This window comes from Canis lupus, chromosome 37 (genome assembly GCF_003254725.2).
Source record: "Canis lupus dingo isolate Sandy chromosome 37, ASM325472v2, whole genome shotgun sequence".
Classification (NCBI taxonomy): Eukaryota; Metazoa; Chordata; class Mammalia; order Carnivora; family Canidae; genus Canis; species Canis lupus.
Genome location: NC_064279.1, coordinates 25,824,209 through 25,833,370, shown reverse-complemented (window position 1 = coordinate 25,833,370; position 9,162 = coordinate 25,824,209).

Here is a 9,162-nt window from a genome sequence, read left to right as displayed (position 1 = left end):
AGGGAGCCGTGCGCCCAGGGGCTGCAGGCGCGGAGCTCCGCGGAGGGCGGGTGCGAGGTCCCGGGGCGGGGCCCGAGCGCGCCCGTGGCTGCGGGACCCGCCAGCCTCGCCCCTTCCCTTCGCCTCTCGCCTCTCGCGGACTGGGAGCCCCCCGCCGCCGCGCAGAGTCGGGGGCAAGGAGAGGCGGGGAAGCAGGGTGGAGAGGAGTGAGGGGGGGAGATGGGGAATGGGGGGCGGGCTGGAAGGGAGACGTTTGACAGGTTTGTTGACTGTAAAGAGAGAAAACTTCCCAGGAATGAGGGAGTTGGGGGGGGGGGGCGGTTCGGAGGGAGATGCTGGAGCGGGGGCCGGGAGAGGAAGTGCGCCTGGGGCGCTGGGTGCTGCGGGGAGGGGTGCCGACTCGACGGTCGGACCGGGCGGACTCAGGAGGGCTCACCCCCTGCCGGCCCCGCCTTCGCGCTGCACGCCCCTTTCTCAGCCTTTCCTCGAGGAAAGGAGGAAGCCTAGGCCTGCACTCTCGCTCCCTCCCCGGCCACCCCGCCTCTCCTCTCGGAGCCCGCGCTCGGGGGAGGGCTGCGAAGGGGAGATTAGACAGCCAGGGGAACCTCCTGAGGGCCTGCGCCCCAGCGCTCGCACGTGTAAGCGAGCGCGAGAGCTGAGATTGCAGACTCGCAAGAGATAAGGAGGGCAGATCTCGCTGCAGCCGGGCCTCGCGTTCCTTCCCCAACTTGGCCGGGGCCAGGAGGGGTGGAAGAGCCAGCTGCAGGTGAGATGGCGTTTATCTGATTCTCTAATGCCACAAAAATGTCTTTGATGCCCCTGCCCCCCCCCAACTGGGGGGAGATCAAAGGCCTGTGGGGAGGAGGGACAGCTCCATTCATCACGCCAAGCAGTACAGGCAGTGGCTACAGTCCCTGCTCCTCCCCTCCGCCTGCTTGCCCCAGGGGTGCCTAGGGACAGGTGGTGCAGGACATTCCACAGCAAAGGCCAGTCTCCCTATCACCACCATCTAGAATGGCATCACCCTTGGTGGGGGTGTGGGTGTGGATGTCCCAAGTAGTAGAAACTTCAGGCACCCAGAGGAAAGCTCTTGTCTTGTCTGGGATGGAGATAGCACCTGAACTCTGGGAGTGAGGCCATTGCCCAGAGAGATAACATCCTTGGGTGAGCAGAGAGAAGGCAAGATTGAGTCCCCCAGAGAGGGGGGACAAGTGAATAGAGACGAAGCTAGGGGGTTGAGGGGCTGTAACAGAAGACCATAGATGCCTAGCTCAGGGAAGGAGGCAGATCTGGGGAAGGATGGATGAGCAACTGGAGAACAAAAATGGAGAAACTTTGCCCTAGGCGCACAGGGAGGCTCCTAGGTTTGCTGTGAGCCCAACCCCACCGCTGTGGTGTCCAGACTGCGTCAGTGTAATAATCCCCCGTACTGGGTACAGAGTATTTTGGTGAGGAGGCTGGAGCACTCTAGAGATGGGGAAGGGACCCTGGGTAGGTCGCCTGGTAGCTGAGGGAGACAGTGAGGGACATGAGGCCCAAGGGTTGCCCCCTCCCATTTTAGCCTTTCATAGCATCCAGCTGTCACCCATGGCCCCTGCGCCTATTTTGTACACAGTTGCTGTTTCTGCAGGGCAGTGCCGACTCTGGACGCTGCACACTCAGAGACATACCCGGGTTGGGTACACACTCGGTCCAGATGGTACTCAACAGGCAGCTGGAGAGCTTTGGGGGTTCCTAAAGGCTGCAGGTGGCCAGTGACCGGACCCCTGGGAACCACTGCCTGGGTTCTGAGTCCCCTACCCACCCCTGCCCCCACCCTGCTACTGTTATTGCAGATTATGAAATGCTCTCCCTATCCTGCATTCTTCTCCGAGGCAAGAATTTTAATGTATTTGTCTTTGTCATCAGGGGACCAGGGCTCTGGGACCGCCCTGCCTCTGCCTGAGGAGGGAGCGCCCCAAATCTAGTCCCTGCTGTCTCCAGACCCCAGCCTCTTTCCATTACCACCCCCTCATGCCCTAACCCTGCCCCTCGCCTCCCTCTCCTAAGACACAGTCTCTCTGTGGGGTGGATAAAAATGATGTTATTGAAACAACAGAATTGGGAGCAGTGGCAGGGAGCAGGGATCAGCGCAGGAAACTGGGGCGTTTGCCAAGAAGCCTTCTCCCCCGCAGGCGGCCTTTCTGCCCCCACCCCCCACCTTTCCTACAAACACACACAGATCGCCCCACCCCTCCTGCAGCACTCTCTCTGGCCAGATCTTAGAGAATATTTGGCCATCCCTGGCTTCCCTAAACCCTCTCCCCTCACCCAGTCCCCTTGCAGAATCTGTTGGCCCAGTAGAGCCTGCAGAAACACCGGGGCAGGGGAGGGGTCTGCCGGAGTCTGTGATGCGCCGGCCTGGGCTCTGCTGGCTCTCGGTTGCTGTCTCTGCACCCCCATCTAGAGGTTGGCTGGCATCTGGGCAGAAACCAGAGCAATGAACTTCTGCCTTTCTGCCTTCCAAACCTTTAGAGAGATAAGTTCACATGTGTCTGAGGCTTCAGGCCCGCACTCTCACCCTGGAAGTCTTTTCATGGACCGGGGCTGGGGGATAGAGACCAAGGTACTAAGAGATGAAGCTGTGTGCACATGTGCACACCCGCACACACCCACACCCGAGGGAGAACAGACGTCCTGATAACCCCACAGAAACCACAGGACACCCTTGCCCCTCCCCGAGACAGTGCTGGATAACTTTCACCCACAGGTACAGATGGACACACAGATGGGTTGGCTCAGGCTGAGACACATGCCTGCCTCCCTAGAGACTACATGCCCATGCACCCCCACCCCCCAACACACCCCACCTCTGCACAGACATGCATGTGGAGGAGTGTTCATAGAAGACTGGAGCACAGCAACCCAGAGGGGGCAGCGTGGGGGGGTGTTGTTACTCTGATCCCCCCCTCTGTCTGTTCTCTGGGCACTCAAGCCCCCTCCACCTCTTCCTCTACTGCTCAGTCTTTAGTTCTGAGAACCTTTTAACTCCACTTTTAGGCCCCGGTGCAAAAGAGAGAGGGGGAAGGAGCCCCGGGATGCCTGGCTGTGGGAGGGGAGAGGGGGGAGGAGCAGAGGTGGAGACTGGGGATGGGGAGAGAGGCAGCTGGAGAGAGATAACATCGGAGTCGCTGCAGGCGAAAGCAGAGCCCTCCGTCTGTAGGATCCTCTCTCCCCGTCTTCCCGTGTCTTTTCACGTCTCTCCCATCTCCAGAATTCGGTTTCTATTTGTATCTGTCTCTAAATCACTTTCTCTGCTTCTTTGTTTCGCAGAATGACTGAAGCTGCAGGAGCCCAGGAATTTGGGCCTGTGACCCTTCCCCTCCCAGTAACCCTCCTCTCTCTCCCTCCCTCTGCACCGCCTTCCCTCCTCCTTCCCCAGCAAGGGGACCTAACTGCCTACTTCGGGGTGGTGGTGAGGCTTGAGAATTCCCAAGGTCCCTGGGTCTCTAGATCCCAGGAGAACCAGGAGAGGAAAAGTTGACCCTCTAGAGAGATGGAGGGAGGAAAAAGAAAAAAGGGATGCCTTCCTCTCCCTTCCATACCCCTGTATTGTCTAGCTCCACTCCAGTCCACCCCAGCCCATCAGAAGTGAGGGCAGTGCACTTTCCAGCCAAGGTGGGGGGAGCTCAAATGCCCAGTTTCCACATCAGCCTCTTGGATCCTTGCCTCACAGGCCAGGTTTCCTCTGAGACTCCCTCTGGGCCTTTGTCCAAGGGAACCTCCCACGCCCCCCAGGTTCTCCACACAGCTTACCTGCACCACATCTCCCATATCTCCCAAATCTCCCAATCCTACCTATGCCCCAAATTTCCAATCACCCCATCAATCAAAGGGAGAAAGAACTGAAGGAGGTGGTCGGCAGAGGCTCTGAGGAGGGAGAGGGGAAGGGGAAGGGGAGCAGGGGCTGAGAGGGAGGGGCTGCTCGCCCACCAGGACTGGGCTGGGAACAGCCAGAGAACATTTGTTTCCACTTAGCTCAGCCCCAGTGGCCCCGAGTGGGAGTGGCTGGACCCAGGAGCCTCCCAGCCGTCCCAGTCCAGGCCTGGCTCCTGCATTAGGGCCTGGGGATAGGCAGAAGGACCCTGGCACGGCCTCAGGTGTTCTGGGAGGAGCCTCCACCCTCTTCTCCATTCTTCTCCAGGGGACACCCCCCCTATGCCCACTGCTTAGGCTCCCACCTCTGAGGGAATCAGGGCTTTCAGTCTCGGTCTGTTTCTCCTAATTGTGTTGATGTCTGCTGGCTCTCTCTCCCTGGGCAGCCACATTCTTAATTGACCACCTACTATGTGTCAGGCACCCAGCTCTGTAGTGGAGAAACAATGGTGAGCAAGAGCAGACCTAACCCCTATCCTCATGGAGCTCTTGGTCATTACTCATATCATCTTACAAACAAATGGAAAACCGCAACCTTGACCTGTGTTGTCCAGGAGAAGGGAGGGGCTGTGAGGCTCTGGCTGCAGGGGAGGGGTGGATTGGCCACCTCCCTGAAGGAGGAGCAGGCTTCCCTGAGGAGAGAATGCTCCCACCGAGATACAAAAATAAGTTGAGGTTAACTGGAAGACACAAGAGAAGGAAGAGCATTTCAGGCCGAGGAACAGCCTTTGTGAAAGCCCTGCTAGGGCGTGGGGAAGGGCTGGGGTCACTGAATCAAGGTTGGCATGGGTTGAAAGAAAGCAAAAAGCAGCCTAGTGGGAGATGAGGCTTGAGAGACTTTGGGGGATCAAACCAAGTAAAGCCTTCCAGGCATAGAAGAGAATGTTTTTCTTATTTTAAAAGCAAAGGGAATTCTACGAGACAGATACACTGCAAGAGAGAAGAAAAAGAGATGACAGGGGTGTGTGGGGGGGAGACCCTCTAGATTACAGGAGAACTAACAGGCATGTAAACAAAAACCCAAACAGACAAAGTTGAACCACAGTAGTTAGTGACATGTGGTTGAATAACAAAAATAAGTGGATGCCTACCATGAAAGTGGAGATAGGAAGTTCCCCAGAGGTGGGGTGGGGTGGGGTGGGGTGGGGTGGGGGAAGAAGCAGTTCTATTTTGAGGAGCACAAGGAATGGGACGGCTGATAAGGTTCTGTCTCCTTTCATGGCAGTGGGTTCCAAGGGTGTTCAATTGTACATTTGTTCTGTGCTCTTTTCCGTATTTGTTAACAATAAAAGAGTTAAGGTAAAAAACCACTCCCTTTGGGCCTGGTGCAGGAAGCCAATGCAGAGATTTCCCCCTCCCTGGGACAGTGAGTGGCATGGTCAGTTCTACATCGTGAAAAAATAGCTCTGGCCACAGTGTGAAGGGGAGATTGCCAGAGACCCAGAGCAGAAGCTGGAAGGCCAGCTCGGAGGCTCTGTGGTGGCCCAGGTGAAAAGCCATAGCAGCCTGGAGCTGGATGAAGGACAGAGATGATGGATAGAGAGGACAGTTCTAGTCAGTGTGGAGGAGGTAGGGTCAGGTGGACTTGGAGGGAGGTTGGGAAAGGGGATGAGGAAGAGGGAGTTGGCAAGGGCGCCTCTGGGATGTTTCACTGGCCTCGCAGGATGAACAGTGGCTTGTCTGCTCAGCTAAGGAACACGCAGCGGTGGCTTGTCCACTCAGCTAAGGAACACGCGGCGGAAGACCAGCATTAGGGAAGCCTGGCTGGGGAGTTTGGGACATGAATTAGAGATGCTTCTGAAACATTCACTGTCATGTAACAGTTGGATATATGGCTCTGGAGCTCAGAGGGGAGGCCCGGGGCTGAGTCATCCTGGTGTAGGGTGTAATTAAGCCAGCACAGGGCCAGGATCACCCAGGAGAGAGTGCAGAGGGAGAGGAGGCTCCGTGAATATTTAATGGCTGAGGAAGGGGGAAGAGGCCGAAGAGGAGTCCGGGGAAGGCCTCCAGAAGTGTAAGAGGAAAAAAATCATGTGGTTTCAGGGAAACCAAGGAAGGAGAGCACTTGGAGATGGGGGAAGTAAGTGGGCAGCCGTATCTACCATTTGTGAGAGGTCAGAAAATGTGTCTGCAGAACACAGGAGGGAAACCATGGAATCAGCTAAACCTTAGGCTGATTTTGCCAAAGTGCCATTTTCTTGCTGTCACATTGGCTCACCCTCACTTACAAAGTCAAGTGCACACCCCTTAACTCGGCATGCAGGTCCCACCAGGGTTTGTCTCCTTCTCCACTCCCAATCTCACCTTCCTTTTTGTCCTCCACCTGAACTCCAGCCTCACCGTGGCCCTCGGTCAGGCCCCAAAGCCTGGCCTCCCCTCCACACTCTGCTCACCTGCCTCCCAGCCCCAGCAGGCCCAGTTCTGCCCTTTCTCCAGGATTCCACCCACCTATTATGGGAGGCAATCTTTTCGATTCTCATGAACTCGTAGCACTTTGAACCTTTCTTTTTTTTTATAGAAAGAACAGCATTTAGAGTTGATTTTGTCTACATATCCTTCCTCCACTTGCTTATGAACTGTTGGTGTTTTTTTGCAGGGCATGTACCATGTCTGACTTGCAGTGGATACTTCATAAACTTGAGTTCTTTGGAACTCTGAAAGCCTGAAAGATTCACTGCAAGGCCAGGCAAAGGCAGACCAAGGACAGGTGGTGTCAGCTTCTCACCAATATCAGGTCTTCTGAACTCAGGTGGGAAACTGGGTCCCCGGGGGAGAACCCAGAGGATTTATTTTTATTTTTATTTTTTAGAATTTCACTGTTCTTTTTTTAACACTTTTTTTTTTAAGATTTTATTTATTTACTCATAGAAACAGAGAGAGAGAGAGGCAGAGACACAGGCAGAGGGAGAAGCAGGCTCCATGCAGAGAGCCTGACGTGGGACTCGATCCAGGGTCTCCAGGATCACGCCCTGGGCTGCAGGTGGCGCTAAACCGCTGCGCCACCGGGGCTACCCGCTAGAGGATTTTTTTAAATATCCCCTCTCCTGGGGCAAACACACAGCCTACCCCACAGCCCACCATTAACAAGGCAGCGCCTTCTCAGGGAGCCTAGCACAGAGTCACAGCACCATCTCCTGGCAAGATGAGACACTGTTCCTCAAGAGAAAATACTTTCTGAAAGGTCCTCTCCGTAGTAGAAGAAGGCAGATTAAAAATTAGAACCAGGGGGACACCTGAGTGGCTCAGCGGTTGAGCATCTACCTTTGGCGCAGGGTGTGATCCTGGGCTCCTGGGATCGAGTCCCGCATCAGGCTCTCTGCGTCTGTGTCTCTGCCCCTCTCTCTGTGTCTCTCATGGATAAATAAATAAAATATTTTTTAAACATATATTTTTAAATTTTTATTTATTCAGAGAGAGAGAGAGAGAGAGAGGCAGAGACACAGGCAGAGGGAGAAGCAGGCTCCATGCAGGGAGCCTGACAAGGGACTTGATCCCAGGTCTCCAGGATCACACCCGGGGCTGCAGGCGGCGCTAAACCGCTGCGCCACCAGGGCTGCCCTAAATAAAATCTTTTAAAAAATAAAATAAAAATTAGAACCTGGGAGACCACCAACCTGTTAAATTGACCACCAAAAAATTTAGAAAGTATAAAACTCAAAGCTGGGAGAGGTGTGGAGAAACCTTTGCCTATTGCAAGTTGACCAGGTTTCCCAGAGGGCATGCCAACAAGACTGATCATATATATACCCTACATGATTTCACTTTGGAGTGATACCCACTGTAAGTTATTTAAGACAAAAAAAAAAAAAAGAAACTATGCATACAAATGTAACTACCTTTTCTGTATTAGTGGAGCGCTCAAAGCTTACACGGTGCCTAGCTAGCAGCAGGGTGTGTTGACCGCACCATAAGATACTGCTCAGGCACTAAAATGACAAATGTTCATTGCACTGATGCAGGGAACAGCCTCTATAAAATAAATGCTAAGTTACAAAAAGAGCACCCAGAATGTTAATTTCATTTGTAAAGTAGAAACAGTGCATGCAACAAAAAGAATTGGAAGAGCATTAAAGATCTTACAAGGAGTTGAGGTTATTCAATGGTGAAGAAACGTTTTGAGTTTTGGGGTTATTTATTTACTCTCTGGTGGAAGTTTGTTCTTCTGATAGACTTCAGCTATTCAGTAAAAAGAAATCAAATAAGGAAAGAACTGGTTAAGAAAGTGTCCAAAGCTCATGGGGCTGGGTAATGTCCCTTGGGGGACATTACCCAGAGGCTTTTCTCCAGAACTTTCCACGTGCTGGCATAGGAGCTTGTATATAACATGTGTTCAGTAGATGTGTGTGGAGCCTCTGAATGAGAATGATGCCGTGCCCGAACACCAGCCAACTTGCTCAGTGCCATTCTCTCCCTCCCTTGAGCACCCTTCGGCCCTTATATCTTCAAGTTATTTGTCCTGATTCAATGAGAGCTAGATCCTGCCTCGAGACTGTCACAGAACCCATAGCTTGACTTGCCTACTGCCTTCAGTGCCTCTGTCCAAAATGGATCTAGGACTGGCCAAGAGGGAGGTCCCAACAAGCTGGATAATTCTCACACTTTGGATTCATAGCTAGCATCATTTCATAAGATCTAGAGGCGTGCCTCCTTTGTCCTGGCCACAGGAAATAGATACGTCACCTATTGGGCCCTCCAGAGACTGGAGATGGCCTTTGGGGTGCAAGGGGTTTATCTGGAAAGGATGGAGGCGGAAGCAGGATTGGGCAGAGGGAGAAGTGGGGCGGTGACTCAGGCTCAGCTAAGCCTCCATCGCAGGAGCTGTCACCTCTGGAGGGAGTTTTGCCACCAGAGTGTCCCTCAGGGAATGAAATGGCCAGACCTTTATATCCCTGTGTCACTCGGTAGCCAGATATGTGGGCAGCCCTGAGAAAGGAAGAGTGTGTTCTCTGCAGCTGACTCTGAAGGAGCCCGTTCCCCATGACTGGGCAGCAGATCCTTCTGTGAAGGGAAGCCCGGGTGGTGCATCTCTGTGTTTACTAGGGGACATTTGGCAGATGAAGAACTGAGGCCAAGATCATAGGCATTGAGTGACAGAGCTAGGAGTCCAGCTTGTGCTTCTGGTGGACCCTTACCCCCTTACCCCCACCTGTTTCTGAGTACCCCACAATGCACACCCCACTCCCGGCATTGAAAAGGGCTCCCAGGCAGCCCTGGTGGCACAATGGTTTAGCGCCACCTGCAGCCCAG